At 45.7% G+C, this 21,036-nt stretch overlaps 1 protein-coding gene across 1 annotated transcript in view; it reads left to right on the top strand.

The window, feature by feature from the left end:
* The first annotated feature begins 2,910 nt into the window (after positions 1–2,910).
* Positions 2,911–21,036, top strand: part of RAI14 (retinoic acid induced 14) — a 93,390-nt gene continuing 75,264 nt past the window's right edge. Inside the window, exon 1 of the mRNA XM_006896800.1 lies at positions 2,911–3,032. The gene's annotated coding sequence lies outside the window, so the exon portion shown is untranslated. The remainder of the gene's footprint in view (positions 3,033–21,036) is intronic.

Below are 21,036 nucleotides of genomic sequence, written 5' to 3' on the forward strand. Positions count from 1 at the left end.
ACTGGGATAATTGGGATGGGAGTGTCAGAGACAGTGCGATTGGCACAGGACAGAGCGGAGTTTAGGGCTGTTGTACATAGGGTCGCTATGAGTCGCAGGCTACTCGACGGCACATAACAACACAACAAACAACATCTATCCTCTTGACCACTAACTACCTTTGAACAAGTTATGAATAAGCATAAATACGTTGTTGTCTTTGTTGTTGTTAAGTGCCATCGAGTCACCTGTGACTCAGAGCGACCCCTATGTACAACAGCTCTGAAGCCTGCCCTGTCCTGAGCCAGTCTCACTGACTCCGACACACCTTAGGGGCTACTAGACTGGCCCCAACTCATAGTGACCTTACGTACTCCAGGGTCAAACCCTGCCCTGTCTTGTTCCATCCTCATGCTTAAGGGCATTGGTGTTGTCACAGTGTCAGCCCATCTTGATAAAAATATATTTATATTCTCTTGTGATTGGCCAGTGAAATGTTTAGTATAAGGTAAGCACCAGGTAGATGGATTATATGGAAGCAATAGAGAAAATCTCTCTGGTCAGGTTTGGAAGAAGAAGGCTAATGAGTGGAACTTGGGAAGCTGTGCTTTTCAAAGTTTCTGCCATGGCTACTTGTGCATGCCATTGTTGTTATTTCCTTCTTATAATGCCTGTTGTGTGTGTGTGTCCCCTTTAGAAGGGCTCCATGGGGATTTTGAAGGTTGGGGCCTTCCGGAAACAGATCAACCTGTGTATCTTTTGAGGGCCTTTTGGTGGGTTTAAACTGCCAGCCTTTAGGCCAGTCGAGCACTGAACCAGTTACACCATCTGAGGACACCTCGTTATACACACCAGAGCCGACTGTAAGGACATGTCTCCTCCCCTTGGATCAGAGAGCACTGTGTTAGTATCAGCTCTCTCCTACTGTTGGCCAGCTCCTCCTTGCTGTCAGCCATTGCTTAGAAAGTGCAGTCCTGAATCAGAGGCCTAACTGAGACCTTTGCAAAGTTCTGGGGATGTACTCCCTACGGAGTTGCTCTGCTAATCCAAAGGTGGTGCTCCTCTGGCAATTACAATCTCCAAGAGGCTCTTCAGAAAGACGGGCAGTCTCCTCTCATGCAATTTACAACCTCCCATAACCCACCGCAGGATCAGCTATGAGTTGATTCTGACTCGATGGCAATGAGTTTGAGTTTTTTAACATCTCGGGAGAATTTAAGAGTCGAATTCTGACCCCTTGCTTCTCTGTGCACACAAAAGCTTCACTGTTGCTGAGCTTTGTAGACTCCTTCTTCTGGGCTGAGTTTGGCTGTGATGGAGGCTCTGTTCGGAGCTGGGTGATATTTAATTGCCTGCTTAGGACAAAGTTTTCTTTCTGGTAGAAGCTTTGAGTTAGGAGCCTGATGGACAACTGCTTTTTCTTTCTTTCTTTTTTTAATAATCTATCAGTCTTTATTTAACCACTTATTTTTTTACTAGTTTATTTACAGAATTCTAATACAAAGTCAAACAAATTCTTTCAATTTCCCTCACCCCCCACCCAACAAATTATACAACCCAATGATTAATCCCCTCTTCCCCCTGTACATCCACATCCTTTTGCTTCCAGCCTCTTCCACCCCTCCTGGATCCTTATACTCATTCTACAATAACTGTCTTATTCAATATTTATCCTTGTGGGACTGTTAGTTCACTCAGCATAATGCTCTCCAATTCCTCCCAAGTTAGGTTATAATTTACAAAGTTATTGCTCCTGCGTGCTGCATAGTATTCCATTGTGTTAATGTACCATAATTTCTCAATCCATTCATTTGTGGTTGGACATTTGGGCTGTTTCCATGTTCTTGCAATGGTGAATAATGCTGCTATGAACATTGCTGTACAAATCTCAGTTTGTGCCTCAATTCTTACATTCTCAGGGTATATTCCAAGTAGTGGTATAGCTGAGTCATATGGAATATCTATGTTCAGCTTTTAAAGAAAGTGCCAAACTGCCTTCCAGAATTGTTGCACCTTTTTGCAATCCCACCAACAATGTATGAGTTCCTTTCTTGCCACATCCTCTCCAGCATCTATTACTTGCTGCGCTATTAAATTTTGCCACTCTTACTGGAGTCAGATGGTACCTCATTTACATTTTTCTTATTGCCAGTGATTTGTAGCATTTTTTCAGGACAACTGCTTTAAAATCTATAAACAAACAAATCACTATAAACACATAAAATCTTCAAGCACAGTTCTGATGAGTAGATTCTAATCATATCCGCTTTGTAGACAGCGTAGAGCTGCCCCATAGGGTTTTCAAGGCTGGAAGCCTTCACAGAAACAGGTTACTCCTCTGCTGTGGAGCAGTCATTAGGTAGAGGTGGATACATTCTAACTGTCAACCTTTCCATTGGCTATCCAGTGCTGAATCTACTGTGCCACACTAGGACTCTTTCAAAAATCAGCATACAGTCCAAAAAAGCGGGGCCAGGGAAACAGACAGGAAGCACTGAGCATGAGAGCAGAAGGAGGGTACGTAAAACCTCGGTAACCTTTAGCTGTGGGCGCTTTGGTTCTGGAGCACAGTGGACAGAGTGAGCTGTGGACAAGGTCGAAGGCCAGAGTTCTGAGGAGCCGGCTGTCCAATTGGGCTGGGAAAATAGGCTAATGTGTAAACTGGCCTCAAGGCCTTCTGCCTTCCCAACCTCAGTGGGTAGAGAGAGAAGTCACTTCCTCTCAGATCGGCAGCAGCCACTGTTTGATTGAACTGTGGATGTTTCCTTTTGGGAAATCGGCCTTTTTGGGTGTCTCCATGGTGAAGGGGAAGGTATTTTGGAGTGCCTCATTTAGGGGCAGGTTTTTCTTTGTGTGGCAGAGGGCTGGGAGCTGGAGGACCACTGATGTTCATGAACTGTGTGTCTGCCCATTCCTCCCTAGATCAACGAGTGGAACAAGAATGATGACCGGCTGCTGCAGGCCGTGGAGAATGGGGACGCGGAGAAGGTGGCCTCGCTGCTGGGCAAGAAGGGGGCCAGCGCCACCAAGCAGGACAGCGAGGGCAAGACCGCGTAAGCTCCCAACTCCACTTCACTTTCTAAATGTGCTCGTCCTGGGTTATCAGAATGTGCCTTGCAACCCATAGGAGGAGTTTCCTAAGTGTCTTTATGGGGATTTTATGAAGTTCTGGGTCGGCCCAACTTACGACACATTTGAATTAATATTTGAGCTAGAACAAAGAGCACTTAACGTGTGTGTGTGTGAGAGAGAGAGAGAGAGAGACAGACACAGAGAGAGACGGAGAGAGAGACTGATTGATTTATTGTTGCTAGGTGATGTCCAGTTAGGTCCCAATTTGTAGTGATCTTACATGAAGCAGAATGAAATCTGTCTGGTCCTATGCTATTCTCATATCATTGCTATTTGTGAGCTCATTGTTTTGGAGATTTGTGGTGTTGTTTGTGTTTTTAGCTTTTTGTCATGATTTGGATGAGAATTTACAGAGCAGCTGACTTCCCACTCAGCGGTTGATAAGATGTTCATTTGTGATGTTGATGGTAATCTGCACAATGTGACAACACCCTACTTGATGTTTACCTTTTCTTTTCCTCTCCTTCCAGCCATCTGAGCTTTATCTGTGGGCTAATGGTGTCCTCTTGATCTTGTACAGCTGGTTGTTCTGAGGAGTGGGGGGGTCTCTCGGGTACTGTTGCTCACCTTTTTGGCCTGTCTGTTGTTTGGCTGAAAGCGGAGCCCTAGAGAAAGGTCAGGGCTTAAGGGATATAGAAGGGCCATGGTCTGGTCCAAGTATAGATTTCACATAAGCACAATCAAATGTTTTGTCCATTAACCTCTATAATATGAGACTCAACCTTGCTCCTATGGAACATCTCCTTTTTTTTCTCTTTAGGTTTCTTTTAATTGGTTTGCATATAATCATTCATATACATACATTGTGTTTTTACGTGTACTCTACGTTTTCTACAGTTATTCATATATGTGGGGTACCTTGTGTTTTATGCAGTAAGTCATTTTATGTCCTGTACAGCCAATTACCATTTCTCTCTGCCTCTCATCATCCCCTCTTTTCAGATCCCCATTGAACATTTCCCGATCCTTCACCACCCCCCTCCACACACCACCTGATGATTTTTCTCCCTTCCCTTTCCCCCCTCCTCCTCCTATGGAGCATTCTAACTGTATTTCTTTCAAGATAGATATGTTGAGTCTCTGGCATTCCATAATATACTCAATATTCCTCATTAGCAATATAATCCAAGTGTATCACCTATTTTTTTTGGTCTTTCTTACTGTCCTATGTACATGCGTACCAGGTAATTCAAAAGACCTTGGCTTGGGTTTGGCACACTTTAGTTCTTAAAGTGACACCTTTGCTTTTTAACACGTTAAAGAGGTCTTTTGCAGCAGGTTTGCTCAGTGCAATAGAAGGCGTCTTTTGATTTCTGACCACTGCTTCCATAGATGTTGCTTACAGATCCAAGTAAGATTAAATCCTTCATATGTACACAAATAGTCTGAATTTTGCTTTATGATTTTCTATATGTGGTAGGTACTTTACTTCTGTTGTTGCTGTTACATACCATTAAGTCAGAACTGACTCATAGTTGAACCTCAAAAAGATTTCAGAGGCTGTAAATCGAATGGGAGGAAATTGCTGTTGTTTCTTTGTGGCAAAAACTGGTAGAGTTGAACTTTGTGCCTTGGAGTTAGCAATGCAAGTTCTTAACACTTGGTCACTAGATTTCCCACTTCCACACAACACAATTTTACAGAGAGAGTGTGTGTGTGTGTGTGTGTGTGTGTGTGTGTGTGTGTGTGTGTCTACTGAGCTCCTAACCCACCAGCCTCTCCACGTCAGATTGAAACCCTGCCCTGTGCTGTGTCATCGCCACTATCCGCGCTCTAACCCATTGTTACATCACTGGTCAGTCTATCTTATCAAAGATCTTACTCTTTCTAATACTCTGACCTTTTCCCAACATGATACGTTTTTTCAGAGGATGGGCCCTTCCTTACAACGTGCTGAGAGAATGTGAGGTGAAGTTTCACCATCCTTGCTTCCAGGGAGCATCCTGGTTGCACTTCCTCCATATCTGTTCTCTTGGCAGGCCTTCAGATGTGAGGTGCTCTTTGCTGACATCACAACTCAAAAGCATGATTCTTCTTCTGTTTTCCTTACTCATTGTTCAACTTTCAAATGCACAGAAACAATTGAAAATACAACACATTGTTTGGATCAGGCCCTGACATGGTAGGGATGGGAATACAACAAGGTATTAATGTAGTTTGTCCCTAAAACTGGCTCTGAGACAAGGACTTGTATATAAGCCATTTCCAGAGCCCATAATCCCGGAAAGGGCGAGAAACTTGAGAAGAGTGTGTTATCAAGCTACAGGAAGCTGAGACTCGTTCATGCTGATGTATTCTGTCTAGGAGTCCCATTTTTAGACTTAGAACTGGTATCTGCAAGCTATGGTCTACTGCTCCCTGTTTTGTAAATAAAGGTTTATTGGCACACAGCTATGTACAACCTTTTATGTGTTGTTTGTGGTGACTTTGGCACCAAAAGCAGGATTAAAAAGTTACAAACCCTAAAATATTTATTTTCTTTGTAAGTAGCTGTGCTGCCAACCCTGAAGACTGACACTTCAAATCAACCAATTAATTGCTCCGTGGGAGAAAGATGGCCATTTCCATCTTGTGCGATTTGTAGCCTCTGAAAGCCCACTGGAGGGTCTGCTCTGAGTCAGCTCCCACACAGCAGCACACAACAACCTGTTACAAAGCTTTTCCAAATTCAGGTTTAAAGTCAGCTTCAGTGTTGTTACAGTCAAGATATAAGGAAACTCAGGTGTTTACCCAGAACTTCCTACCTCTTCAACTTCATATGCCTCTCCTAACAACATAATGGCTATGACCAAAGTGTGAAATGATTGATAAGTTCTTGTTTTACCCAGAGCATATGGGATGGAGCACGTGAGAGGAGTATCAGCACTGTTGGATCCTCTAGATAACCAGTATCCAGAAGCCCGTAGCTATTTGATCGTTCAATTCCTTTTTCTTCTGATCCTGGATTAGTGATTCCCAGTCCTGGCCTTTTCTACCCAGGATGTTTTATAACTATCAATGCCATGTCCTACTCAACATGTCCTACTCTGAATTTTTGGATCCAGACAGAGGCTCAGGAATCATTGTTTTAAAATGTCTTCAGTAGATTCAGCCGGAATGGAAAACCCATCACCTAGATTGCAGACTGGTGCTGCTCTGATAATGCTCTGGCCGCGTAGTCTGTAGGGAAGGGAATTGCTCTGCTAACCGAAGAGGTCACTTCTGGTGGTTCAGACCAACCAGCAGCTCAGAAGGAGGAAGGCAGGCCGTCTTCTCCTGTGCAGTACAGCCTCAGAAAACCCACGAGGGGGACAGCGATGAGTTCTAACTCAATGGCAGTGAGTTTGGATTGTTTGAGAGTTATGGTTTGGTGTATTTTTTATTTTGTTTTAATTTTCTACACTGATGACTAGATATAAGGATAAAAAGGCAGTATCAGGAGAATTTTGATGGTCACATTGAGCAGATTTTGCTATTAAACCCTCTTCTCTCCACTTGTTGAATGCCACAGCACAGACACATACAGCATTGTCTTGAAGTGCAATTAGAATAACATACAGTTTACCCTAAACATAGCTCCCAGTCTGAACCCAGGAGGTTGTTTTCTGAGACTGACTGAATTCATCCAAGGAGCACAATGCCTGAAAGCAGAATGGTTTTACTAGTTTATCTCTAGCATTCTTGATCCCAGGAGCCAGTTCTCCAAGACACGAGGTTCAGAAGGATGCCCAAAGACAGCTCGTCTGACTGGGTCACCCCAACTCTAAGACCCAGCTCTGAGACAAACTTTGCTGGATGATGGAGGAAACCAGAAGCTTCTTGAATTTATATTGCTAAACTGAAACCAGGACTTTTACTAACCAAGGAATTGTGCTTTGCTGTTAATCTGGCTTGAGACCGCTGGACTGAACCCTGTACTTGCACTAGGTGATATTCTTTGCCTCCCCACTCCCCTACTCTCCAACTTAATTCCCTAATAAACTCCACACTTGGTACCACAACTGTAAGGAATGTCTGAGAGTCAGCAATGAATACTGAGCACAGTGATTGGAGGAAATAGATGCAGGAGCATGGGTGGTGTCACGTAGGACCTAGCAGCTACCTGTTGTTATTAATATTACTGATGGAGACAGTTCCTCTTTGTGGAATGGGCAGAAGTCAGAGTCGGCCACCCTCATGTGAATTGACTCCTTTTGCTGCTGCTAATTGAAAAGTCAGCACGCAGTTCAAATCCACTAGCCGCTCTGAGGGAGAAAGATGAGCCATGGCCTCCTTTAAAAGTCAGAGATTTGGAAGCCAAGTTTAGAGTTGCTATAAGTAGATAATGTTTTTCTGTTTGGGACCATAGCTGCAGAGTTGGAAGCCACCTCTCCTAGTCCTTCCGTGTTCTTTTGTGTTGCAGAACTGAAACTAGGACTTTTACTAACTGAGGATTTGTGTTTTGCTATTAATCTGGTTAAGACTGCTGAGCTACACCTCATACTTGCATTGGGTGATATTCTTTGCCTCCTTTACTCTCCAACTTACTTCCCTAATAAACCCTGTTCTTGGTACCACAACTGTGAGTAAAGTCTGTGAGTCAACAATGAATATTGAGCCCAGTGATTGATGGAAATAGGTTCAGGAGTGTGGGCGGAGCATGATTCATAATGAAACCATGTCCTCGTTCCTTGTAAAGGTGTGAGCCACACACAGCGTGCTTTCCTGCCTGTAACTTTATCACTTCTGGAAGTACACCTTTCCTCATTGTTGCTGTTGTAGGGTGCTATCAAGTCGAGTATGACCCATAGCAACCCTGTGAACAACAGATCTGAACCTTGTCCTAGCATGGACTTCGGTAGCAGGTGAGCTGGGAGATCTGAGGGGCAGTTCTGAGTGCTCATCAGGCTGAAGCCGTGTGTCACCCACTGTGGCTATCACCCCGACCAGCCTCACAGAGTTTGCAAGGATGGGATTGGCTTTTAGACAGTCTGGAATGTTTTGTGTTTTCTGGAAGATACTTGGCTTCTTTGTTAGTTTGTTCTTTAGATTTTTCCCTTCAGTATATGCAATCCCATGTCAGAGTGAGGCTAGTGCTTTTGCTTAGGCATCTGTGTTTTATTGTTGTTTTCTGGATCCTGATTTTGCCCTTGCACCCCTGCCCAGGAGGCCTACCAATGCTATATAATCTATGTGGAGGCAGGCTGCTGCAACCTCTTCATATGTATAACTGTTGATGAGTTTAAACCACCTCCCTGATGGTCTTTGCAATCACTTTCTGTGCATCAGAGAGCTGGACAATGACTAGGGAGGATAAAAGGAGAATTGATGCCTTTGAGCTGTGATGCTGGAGAAAAGTATTGAATATACTATGGACCGCCAAGAGAATAAACAGATTCGTTCTAGAGAGGGTGAGACCAGTATACTCCTTGGAGGCAAGGATTCTGAAGCTTCATCTGACACACACTGGGCATGTTGCAAGGAGGGACCAGTCCTTGGAGAGAGACGTTATGCTTGGGAGGGTGGAGGAACAGTATAAGAGAGGAAGACCCTCAATGAGATGGATTGATTCAGTGACTGGGGTCGTGGGAGTAGGTGTGTCAGAGACAGTGAGATTAGCACAGGATAGAGCAGGATTTAGGACTGTTGTACATAGGGTCGCTATGAGTCGCAGGCGACTTGATGGCACATAACAACAACAACAACCTGATGGGCTAGTGGGTAAGGAGTTATACTGCAAACCCAGAGGCAGATGGTTTGAATCCACCAACTTATCTGTGGGAGAAAGTTGGGAAGTCTTCCTAGTAATTTACAGCTTTTGAAAACCCACCAGAAGATCAGCTCTGAGCCAGTTCCAACTCGATGGTACTTAAGAGTTACCATATACCACCTTTGGGTAGCAGCATTTAACCAGCAGGGATTCCAAGCACAATCAAGACATTCAGTCAATATTTAAGTCTGAATTTATGGAAGTGTCTTGTCAGCATGGTTCTTAGAAAACATACTTTTTGCAGGTGGTACCTTTTGGATTTAAAAGGGTCCTTTTTTATTTCATTAACAATCAACTGTAAACTGCTTGTTCATTTAGATTTAGTCAACAACCAGCTGTGGGCTGAAAGCCGCTTGTTTAAATCAGTCTGACCTGGTGGGTGGGTCTTTGCATTTGGGCCCTCAAGCTTGTGGCCCTCAGGCCTGCTGTTAATTGTGTTTGCGGAGAACATTGTTCTAAGTGGTACAGCATTTGTCTGTCAGTTTGCTGTACAGACATGGCTTGGGGTTGCTGTGCCACTGGTGTCAAATGCCGTAAGGATTATCCATGGTGGACAGGCTTTGGTAGAGCTTCCAGATTAACACAGAATAGGAAACAGGATTGGCATTGACTTCTTAAATAGCAGGCCTGTGAAAACCCTATGAACACTAGAGGAATGATGCTGGGAAGGGTGGAGGGTCGGGGAAAAGGGAAAAAGAAAGTTCCTCGACCCACTGCTACAGTGGGCTCTTGTGTGTCAGGAAGTGTGAGGATGTGCCAGATAGAAAAGAGTTCTGATCTTTTGTTCACAAGGGTAATGATGAACCGGAGTTAACTCAACAGCAACAACAGCAACCTTTTGGGTAAGGGAGCTTTGGTGGCTTAGTGGTAAAACGTCACGCTGCCAACCCAAAGGCATGTGCTTTGATTCTGTGGGAGAAGGATGGGCAGTCTCCTTCCCAGTGTGATTTTTGACCTCTGAAAACCCAGTGGAGGGTCAGCTGTGAGTCAATTCTGACTGAATATACATCATAACACAATAATTGCCATATGGATAAGATGGCATAATGTGCTAAGTGTTGAGCTGTAAACTAAAGGTCAGCATTTCAGTCTCCTCCTGTCAAGATTTACAGCCTCAGAAACCTGATGGAGGATCATGAGTCTAAATGAACGACTGTTGGCAGCAGCTGGGATTTGGTGCCTCATGGTTAAATTACCCCTTGTTGCTGTTAGGAGCCGTCAAGTCAGCTGTGTCTCATGGCACCCGTAGGAAGAGCAGATCTGAACCCTGCCTTATGCTGTGCCATCGTCACCATCTCTGCCATGCACAAGCCCGTTGTTAACACTCACTGGGTTAATCTGTTTCATTGAGGATCTTCCTCTCTTTGTTAGCTTTTTCTGCCTTTTCCCACATGAACTCATTTAAGGGATGATTTAACTTGAGGCTCAGGGAGCAAAGAAGTTTCTTGATGCACGTCACAGCCTAGCCCTTCACCCCCTCCCCACGTCTAGTAAAAATGAACTAGATAAACACACAGCCTTTACTTGTAGTGAAGCAGACAGGCCAGAAAGTCCCACAAACATGGTGGCAGAGCAGCCATCTCTGCAGACGTTCTCCAGAAGCCTCTGTAACCCCAGGTCAACGACCAGATGGGTGGTTTGCTAATTCTTCAGCCCTGAGGTTCCTTCCTGGAATATTTTCTTTTAGGGAAAGATAAGAAGTCTTGTCAGGCATTTTTCTCCCTTTAAGGCTGATCAAAGAGGGGGTTAAGAAAAGTAAAAACAAGCGAATGGCTGGAATTCATTTAGGAAGGAGTCAAAGAAAGATGGTGTCCTGGGCCTGGAGAGAACAAGCTGGAGCAGGGCAGAGCGAGTTGTAGCTGTAGGCTGTGTTTATGGAGCAGGCCTGGCTTCCCTGGCCCAGCTGGGTAGATGAGGGGAGAGGAGGATGTCAGGGCCCTGAAACCTCTTACCAGAGAGCTGCCTAATTGTTTCAAGATGGTTTCCCCTCAGTTTGGATGTGCATTTAATTAAAGCTATGTGTGTTTGTCTTAGGAACAACCAGACTAAATAAAATCGCTGCTGGGACTGTAGTATTTGAACAAATGCCACCCAGGCATGTGTCTATAGATCCCATAGACATATAGAGCTTGTCTGCATTTAAAAAACCCAATCTGTTCCACTGTGAAAGCAGGAACTCATGATGGTATTTTTAGATGACTTCTAAGAGCTTAAGAAAAACACTGGAGGTGGCCCTTGAACTCTGCCATTCAGAGGGCAAGGGGCTTCTCCGGACGTGACTTCTTGTGCTTTGGCTCTTCCTGTTTCTTGGATTAGGAATGTGTTTGGGCATTTGATACCAGAGCTCTGGTGGCTCTAGTGGTAGGGAGTTGGCTACAAACTCAAAGGTGGGTGGTTTGAGTCCATTGGCTGCTGCTCTTTGGGAGAAAGATGGGCAATCTCCTTCTGTGTGATTTATAGCCTCTGAAAACCCACTGAACAATTGATCAACTATGATTCCAACCCAACTAGATGACAGTGAGAGATTGTCTTGGAAATTCAGTCACGCCCCCTGGTCATTCTTCTCCAGTTCTCACATTGCCATTGTGACATCCAGTTAGAACTTGACATATGGCAACCCTGGGAACTATGGTAGCCTTGTGGTAAGAATCTACACTGTAGTCCCAAAGGCACCCGGTTCAAATCCACCAGCTGCTCTGCGGGAGAAGGATAGTCAGTCTCCTCCCTTGTGATTAATTGCCTCTGAAAATGAGGGTCAGCTATGAGTCAGTTCCATCTCGATGATACACAACAACAGTAGGATAACCCCCTCACATTGACATCTGTAGAGTGTTCATTGACAGATTTTTGGGAAGTGAATCACCAGGCCTTTCTTCCTAGTCTGACTGCTAAATTAATTTTCATAAAAAATTGTGCACAATATGCATGCCTGCAGCATCCTTGCATGCCAAGTCACCTTATGTCTTAACCTAAGGGCTGTTTGCCATTGGTCAGAGGAAGGTCCATACAGTTGTGTTGTTGCAAGGAATATCAACTCTGCTTTGGAGCATATAAAGGAGCTCTGGTGGCACAGGGCATTATATGCTGAACTTCAGAGGTTCACATCTCCCAGCAGCCCTGCAGGAGAAAGAGAGGAGGTTTCCTCCTGTAAAGATTGGAGGGTCATGATGAGTCAGAATTGACTTGACAGTGGGTTTGTCACTTCAGTTGGGCACAAAGATCATCGGTTTTAAAAGGTAGCAAAACATCCGTTCATATTTTGCAGAAGTGCCCAAACTTAAACAGTTCCTTATTCTCGCAGTTGAGGTGTACTCCCTAAGTTTAAAATGCTCCAGACTCTACGGGATGTCCATACACTATAAGCAGACTGTGTGGGCCTGCCCAGACGCCGCATAGCCTCTGGTGGAGAAGACCAGTGTCATCGAAGAGCAGCAGTGCAGGCTGGGGAGGGAGGGGCAGGCCGGGGAGCTAAGACGTGTGTCCTGTGTGAGGTGTGATAGGAGGAGGGCATGGAAGAGCTGGTCGGTGGAGGTGAAGTGGATCACGGAGGAAGGGACAGCTGCCGTGTGGTAACAGCATGGACAAGGGCGCTCTGGCGGCCCGGTCCACAGGACGCTGCGTCACTCACTGAAAGCAGCGCGTCTCTGGTAGGAACTCCGTGGGAGAGAGATGGGCAGTCTCGTACCCTGCACTTTACAGCCTCATAAATCCAATGAGGGGGTCAGCTTTGTGTCGGTTTCGACTCCAGGACACTGACTCTTAACTTTTTTGCTTTTGAATAGCGTGGATCCAGGCTGACCCAAGTTGCAAGCAAAGAGACAGGGAAGCTACAATTTGTCCTCTCTAAAAGTCTGCCATAGCCCCTTATAAATCAGAGTCCCCGCTCTACTCAGATCACCCAGGGAGCTTTGGCAACAGCACCTTGGTCCCCCTCACACCACCTTCAGAAATTCTGATTTAATTCACCTGGTGGGCAACCTGGGTGCTGGGTCTTTTTAAGCAGCTCCAGTAATTTGAAATGATTCTTACGGAGTGTGAACTGCCATCCCAGGCCGTATAATGAGGTCACTATGAGTGCCTAAGACTAGACTGTACTTAATAACAACAACAACATCTAAGATTCTATTCCTAACTCTAAATTGGCTTCATAGTAGCTATGAACAACAAGAGTATCATAGTAAGTAACAATTATCTACTTAATGTTTATTATTTTTGTTTCAAACCCACACATTGAATCAAGGTAAAATAAGAGCAGTCTCCTCCCATGCAAATTACAGAGGTGGAAACCCAACAGTATCAGCTGGGAGTTGGTTCCTCCTCAACAGCAGTGAGTTCTGAGAGAATATTTTTTATCCGACTGGACTCTTAAACTCAAGACAAGGTTGCTTATGTCTTCAGGACACCCCCACAGATCTGAAATGTGAATCTCTGCAGGCACCTGGCATCCAGTGGGGGCGGGTGGACCTCTGGCAGGGTAGGGACCATGGCCACCTGGGGTCTATTTGTCCTTCTTGAATGGCAGCCCCAGTCCTGCTCTGGCCAAGTGCTCTGTGCTTGGTGTGGCCAGCCATTGCCACACCTGTCAGGTTTACAGGAAAACTGGAAATCCTTTAATTATTTGCTCTCTCACCGTTTCTAAATGTTGGCAGCAAACTTCTGAAACATTCCAAGACCTTGAGTAGCCTGAAGCCAGCACTGAGCCAGGCTGCACTGGGCCTGGGATTGTAGTCTGCTGGGCTCTGCTTACTCGGTTGTGATCAGTTAGAATTGACCAGATGTGACCTTCAAGGCTATGGAAGCCACCGATCCAAAACCGAGTGTTTGGATTTTGAAGATGATGCAGTGACATGAAAATGTTGGACATCATGGGCTAATTTTCCCCCACTAGGGCTTATGAAGCTCTAGTGGCCTAGTGGCGAGAAGCTGCGCTGGGATCCCAAAGGCATAGGGTTTGAGACCACCAGCTTCTCCGCGAGAGAGGGGGAGAGGGCAGTTCCTTCCCAAGTGAATACTGCCTCTGAAAACCTGCCAGAGGGTCAGCTATGGGTCGGTACCAGCTCTCTAGCACACAACAACAACAGGGCTTATGAGAATATGTATAATATGTAGTGCTTGAGTAAAATCAAACTAAAATATTTGTAATCTGTAGTACTTGGGCACAAAATTTAAAAGTCTACCTTTCAGTTTAGACATTTATTTTATCTAAGCTGAAAGGTAGACTTTTGGCATATTCAGAATGACTCCTGAGGGCTTTTAAGGGAATTGGTGCTGTATGAGGCTGCCCTGGTGGCATAGTCTTCAGGGAGTTGTACACCCCTGACCACAGGTGACCCTTCTCTGGTGGTTCAAATCCCCTAGTAGCATCAAGGACAGGCAGTCTCCTCCTGTGTTGTGTGAGTTAACACCTCTGAAAACTTGGTGGATGGTCAGTTATGACTCAGTCCCTGCTCACAGCAGCGAGAGTGTGGGGGATCTGTTAAAGCTGAACAGATTGTAAAGTTGTGGAAGGCTTGTCGTCTGCAGCAGTGATGCAAATTGATTTGATGGTCTTGGAAATGAAGAAGTGGATTGATTAAGTATCAAATCAAGGGTTATTTTTATTACGTTTTGTTACTGGTGGATGAAGTATATTGAGAATGAAGATTTTTCAGACTCTAAAGTGATCCCTCGACCTCAGGGTTGAGGTGTTCTGGCTTTGCCAGTCTCTCTGGTCCACAGTCAGTGCTGTTTGCTGTATCACCTGGAATGCAAAGGTCAGGAGTTCCCGAACATCGATTCCTGTGATAAATATTGAGTTAGGAGGCAGGGGAGAGACCTGAGCTTGCAGCCAGTGATGGTCACAAAAAAGCAGGACGTGCCAGCACTTAACAGCAACCAGACAGGCCAGGGGCTGAGGCCCCTAAAAGCTGTAGTTCTTGCCTATCCTTCTAGAAACATTCTGCTTCCTCACCTTGTTCCCTGAAGTTCATGCCTTCCAAAATACCTCTGCCACTCCTGTCCCACCAAATCCTATGCATCATTCGGGATCAAGGTTGCCGCCTCTCCTGGCCCCCTTTCTTCTTTTCTACATCTCTGAAATGATGACGTATTTGACAGGTCATAGTCGCCCAGATTCCTGAGCGGCACAAGCCATTTGCACTTGATCACTAAGCCACAGGGCCATACCCACGCAGCGGTACCACAGAGGAAAGACCTGGTGATCTGTCTTAAAGATAATCGTTGAGAAACCTTGGGGAACAGATCTACTCTGTGGCCTGTGGAGTCACTGTGAGCCCGAGTCCAAATGAAGGCAACTGATGTGGGGTTTAGTAACACGTGTGCTTCTCTCACTGCTGTAATTATGCTGTGGGCCCTCAAGAGTTAGAGCACAATAATGAGGAGTTAGGGAGCTCTGGTAGCAACTCCATCGAAGAAAGATGAAAAGTCTCCTCCCATCCGATTCGCAGCCTCAGAAACCCTCTGGAGGGTGAGCTATGAGTCCGTTCCGACTCAGGGACAGTGAGAGATAATAAGGAATTAATTTTTTTGTTAGTTGTATTAATTCTCGAATTCCATGACACAGCTGGGACTTCCATGTGTATATTTCATTTAGCAAATAGTTTATTCCTTCACCATGTAAAAACTTTGTCATTTTCCTTCCCATGTCCGTGGGTGCAAAGAATAAATGTGCTGAGTTGCTCATGAGAAGTCTAGTGGTTCAAGTTCATCCAGAGTCTCCTCAGAATAAAAGCCTAGCCTGTACTTCTGGCAAGTCAGCCATTGAGCCTCATGGAGCTTGGTTCTGTGCTACGTGCATGGTATGGCCAGGAGTCAGAAAAAACCTGAGAGCAGCTGGGGAAGAATAAAGTCTCCTTTGAGGTAGTCACCCACCCTGGGTGAAAGAATCCTAGAATAAAAGAAGAAAGTTCAATCGGGAATTAGCACAGATCAACTCTCAATACCAAATTCTAAATTCCAAAGTCTAGGAATTTATCAGTGACTGCTACAGACAAGCCATTGGCCTTAAGGCAGCTTTAACAGTGTGCCAGTCCTGCTTCTAGAGCACTTCCGTCTGTGGGGACAGAGTCCGTAGCGTTTTGTGCTGCTAATCCTAAAGATGCACCTATCTAGCAGTTTAATCCACCAGCGGCTTCACGGGATTAGGATGTGCAGAGTTCTCCCATAATGATTTATAGCCTTGGAAACCCAGTAGAGAGCTGGTGAAGCAATGAGTTTACGTGTAAGAAGCCAGATGATTGATCCTAAAGAAAAGAGCTCCTGTCAGGTTTGAGTGTGGTGCACTTTGGTTTCCTAGCTCCTGTCATTTCTGGTCTCCTCCCTCCTGTCCCCAGACAAAGCAGCCCTGCTGGTCCTTGCATTGTGTTATGATCCTTAAAGGACCCACTTCTGCCATAGAGTCAGCTCTGACTCACAGCCCATTCCAAGCTGTGAGGTTTATAGAAGCAGCCTGCCTCATTTCTCTTGAAGCTGTTGGGATCAAACCATTGACCTTTCAGTTCAACACTTAACCCCCTCTGCCAACAGCTCCTTCCAACATCAAAGAAAGAAACAACTATTGAGATGTTTGGGAGGGGAGGGGGGAAATGAGAGTTTCTGGCTCTTGAGAACCCTAGCAGACTTGAGTAGGAAAGATTCTGGAACTTTCCGGTAAACATGGGAGAGTGCTGGAAGGTGAGGTCAGAGAGGGGGACAAGCTCACAAGAGAAGGAGTTTAGTTTAAATAATTATTTTAAATACTTAATTTCTCTGATTTGCTTGAGTAGGGTGTAAAATAGTTGTTGCCCCAAGGAAGAAGTCTTGTAAAGGAATACAATAGAAATGGGGGTGGGGAGGGCGAGATTTTTTTTAAGGTGGTTGGGATTGTGAGGCCCTAAGAACTCTCAAGGGATTCTGGGAATGTTCTCAAGGAATTCTGGGAAAGTTGGGTTGGTTGGTTTGTGAGTTTTTTTCCCTCTTATAAATTGTTTTTTAATCTCTCACTGACCACAATGACCTCTTCCTTAAAAGAAAAGAGTTTTTCAAGAAAAAGGAGAGAAGGGGGGTTTTAGGGAGTAACTCCTCTTAGAGTCAGGAGAAGTGAATTCAGGACCTGATTTATTTATTACACATGTCCTAACCTCTCTGAGTCTCAGTGTCTTTGTGAACTTGTGCTTTGACTCAGGACATTGACGTTCTGGGGCATGGCTGCTGCTGGTAGAGCTTGGTGAATGTCATTTCTGTGGGTGGGCATCAGTGGCCTGCTGATTTGGAGAAGGAACAGGAGCTGGAGGCAGTAGAAGGAATTGGAGACCTGTCATAGCAGCTGGCCTGCTGGAGTCTTGACTCAGCCAGCTCTCTAGGTATGAGAGCCAAAGTGAGGAAGAGGCAAGACGGAATTTACATGAAGGCAAAGTGTGCCTAAATGAATAGAACTAAAAAACCAACAATTCCTAGGGAGCTCTGGTGGCCTAGTGGCAAGAAGCTGCACTCCAATCCCTGAGGTGTGCAGTTTGAATCCACCAAATGCTCTGCTGGAGGAGAGACAATCTCCTCTTATGCCAGTCAGATCCAATTTGACGGTACACACACACAAAATAATAATAAAATTTTAAAAAATATTCCAAAAGTAGCCATATGTTTGTACAATTGTATGTTTCAGATGATAAACAGAAAGTATTGCTGTCAGGAGCCTTCGAGTTGCCCGTGGCTCATGACAGCCCTCTGAGCAGCTGATCGGAAACCTTGCCCCGCCCTGTGCCATCCTGCCGGGCCCCGCCCAGCTTCAGCCCGCCTCCTTGTCGTCGTCGTCGTCGTGGTGACTGCATCATGCCGTCTCTTGTTCCCTTCAGAAGTTAGAATTGCCTTGTCCCTCTAAAGGACAGAAGGAAGTTTCCAGACCGTAGCTCACAGGATTTTTTTTTTTCAATTGGGCTAAATGCGTAGGGAGGGAAACATCTGCCGTTTGTGCAGATTTCACATGCACAGGGCAGTGGCCTTAACTGTGTCCATTATATGGAATGACCAACAATGGGCCCGATAGCTGTTCACTTTTAAATAGTTCAGCCCCTTTGGGGTAAGAACCTTGAGAATGTCCCAGCCTTGTTGGGGTGTTTGCTTTGGAAGCCTTTGCACGCTCCGAGTTGCAGCTCTGAGCAGGTTTGTTGGCAGCCGAGCCTCTGAGGCGGGTTGTTTGCTCCCAGCTTGCGTTACATTCCCATCCCTCTGAGAGCACAGGCAACGCCTCCTCACCCAGTGAGAAGAAGCCCAAGGCTGCTTTAGGCCGAGAGCTTCCAGTTCTAGTTTAAGCTTTGTTTTGTGTTAAGGTGGCCCAGCATTTCAGTTTGCTGGTCAGTCTGACCATGGGGCTCGTCAGCAGGATTGTGGAGGCCCAGCTGTGGAGGCCAAGTGCCCAGGTTAGAATCCAGGCACCACCACTTGCTAGTTCACGGACTTGGGGCACATGTGTGTCTTAATTTCTTCCTCTGTAAGACGGGAATGGGAATGGTAGCCCCTACACACACACAGAATTATTGCACATAATGAATTAAAATATAAAATATTGAAGCATGTAGTTTTTCCCTTTTTTTGAGAGCAAAGTCTTTATTTTCAATATAAAAAATGTCCATTAGGTGGAAGTCAGAGGGAGTAGAGGCAGATGCCTGTGTAGCAGGACAGTAAGGTGCACCTTCCAGCCCCTGCAGTCTTTGGTCTTCTGTTGTGTAGGCCTCAGGTGAGTCCCAGGGGAACTTTAAGTCCAGGATGAACAGTGAGAGGGGTCCTTGACTCCAGGGAACATTCTGGCTTCACCCTCCCCAGGACAAACCTGTTTGTTCTCCTAGCAGTCCATGGTATATTCAACACTCTTCTCCAGCACCACAACTCAAAGGCATCAATTCTCTTTCTGTCATCCCTATTCACTGTCCAACTCTCCGGTGCATAGCACGTAATGGCAAAGACTGTAGCCTGGATCAGGCGCACCTTAGTCTCCTGCCTGACGTCATTGCACTTCACTACTCCTGAGAGGTCCCTCACAGCTGGCTTTCCCAATGCAATTCATCTCCTGATTTCCTGGCTGCTGTTACCAAGAGTGTTGACTGTGGAGCCAAGTAAACTAAAACTGTTAACTATCTCAATCTCTTCACCATCCATACTGATGCTGCCAATTGGCCCAGTGGAGAGAATCTTTGTTTTTTTGATATTGAGCTTCAATCCATATTGAAGACTGCAGTCCTTGACCTTCTGCAGCAGGTACTCCATAGGAGGAGAATATGATAATCTGTCTTCCTAAAGATCTACACCCTCAGAGACTACAAGGCAGTTCTACCCTGTCCTGTAGGCTCTCTGTGAGTTGGAATCAACGGGCTTGGCTTTCGTGGTGGCATAAGTAGTTTGCACTTGACTGTCAACCTGAAGGTTTGTGGTTCAGATCGACTAGCGAGTCCATGGAAGAAAGGCCTGGCAATCTCCTGTGGAAATTTCTGCTAAGACAACCCTGTGGAGAGTCCGGAGCAATACAGAGGCATTGAGTTTGATATTTATTTGCTGTGGTAATTGAAGGAAAGCTGGAGGAAGTTGTGTGGCTTACCCAAAGGGCACTCTTCTCTGGCAGTTCAAATCCCCCAGTGGCTCCATGGGAGAGTGATGGGCAGTCTCCTCCCGTGCAGCTTACAGCCTCAGAAACTGTGAGTCAGTTTCAACTTGATGGCAGTAAGAAAGTTGTTGTTATTAAAGGGCTCTCCTATGGTGGTGTGTGCTATGTGTCACGCTGTGAACCTTTTGCTTAGTAGTTTGGGACAACCAGCCACCTTACTAAAGAAAGACAGTCTCCTCCCATAGTCATAGTCTTGGAAACCAGAGAGTCTCTGTAACCTGGACTGTTCATACAGTTTTCAAGTAAGGTGCGCCTAATCCAGGCCATAGTCTTCACAGTTACTTGCTGTACATCAGAGAGCTGGACAATGGGGCAGTGACTAAGGATGACAGAAGAAGAGTTGATGCCTTCAAATTGTGGTGCTGGAGAAGGGTATTGACCATATCATGGACCACCAAGAGAACAGTACCATAAACTGTCTTCGAGAGGGTGATTTCAGATTTCTCCTTGGAGGCAAGGATTTTGAAGCTCCGTCTCATGTACTTTGGGCATGTTTCCAGGAGAGACTTGTACTTGAAAAAGGATATCATGCTTGGAAGGGTGCAGGGGAGGCAGCACAGGAGAGGAAGACCCTGGATAAGATGGATTGACAGTGGCCGTGGCAGTTGGGTCAGGTGTGTCAGACACAGGGAGACTGGCTCAGGACTGGACAGGGTTTAGAGCGTTGTAATAAAGGTAACTGTGAGTAGTAGTCGACTTGACAGCCCAAAACAACATGAGCTGGCTCTACGAACACCATGAACCAGAGCCCACTCCATGGCAGAGGCTATTACTCTGAAGAGGAGCCCTGGGGTACAGGAGTTAAAGCACTGAGCTACTACCTGGAAGGTTAGCTGTCAGAACTCCACAGGTGCTTTCAGAGGAAAAGGACGGGCAGCCTGCTTCCAGACAGGTCATAGCCTTGGACACCTTGGGGGCAGTCTGTTCTCCTAGAGTGTCTCTGAGTTGAAAATTCCTTGCAAGCAGCGAGTTTGGTTTTCTGGTATTAGAACTGACGTTGACGTTGGTGTTGTTTAAATAGCACAGAAGTTATGTTCTTGTGCCAGTCACAGCAGTGTGTGGACAGAGCCTGACCCTCTGGGGACACTGTCGCCCACCCACCCTGCCCTCCTGTGTGAGGCTGCTGAGTGCAGTAGTGAGTCTTCCTCAGAGGAATAGAATGAAAGAGAATAGAGATGTACCGGACTTGAAACACTCAAACTGGAAACTTTGCAGCTGGCAAAAACCAGGAATTTCTAAGTATCAGTAAGCAGCGAAGGGACCAAAGGGTCTGTGCCAGCCCTCAGGGGGCTTTGTGAGCTCCTTGGAGTCCAGCCCTGGGCAGGGCCCTTAGCGGAGCTTCAGAAGCAGAGCTGGTGCTCAAACATGCAACATGTTGATGCCCTGTTTGAGGCACATACTCACCAAGTTTAGCGTTAAGGCTTCAGGAATTAGGTTTTAAAGCAAACTTGGGAAATAGAGAGGACCTAGGTTAAGATGTTGTTGTTGTTGTTGTTGTTGTTATGTGCCGTCGAGTCGCCTGCGACTCATAGCGACCCGATGTACAACAGCCCTAAACTCCGCTCTG

Source organism: Elephantulus edwardii, unplaced genomic scaffold (assembly GCF_000299155.1).
Source record: "Elephantulus edwardii isolate Elephantulus edwardi_28Jun2011 unplaced genomic scaffold, EleEdw1.0 scaffold00191, whole genome shotgun sequence".
NCBI lineage: Eukaryota > Metazoa > Chordata > Mammalia > Macroscelidea > Macroscelididae > Elephantulus > Elephantulus edwardii.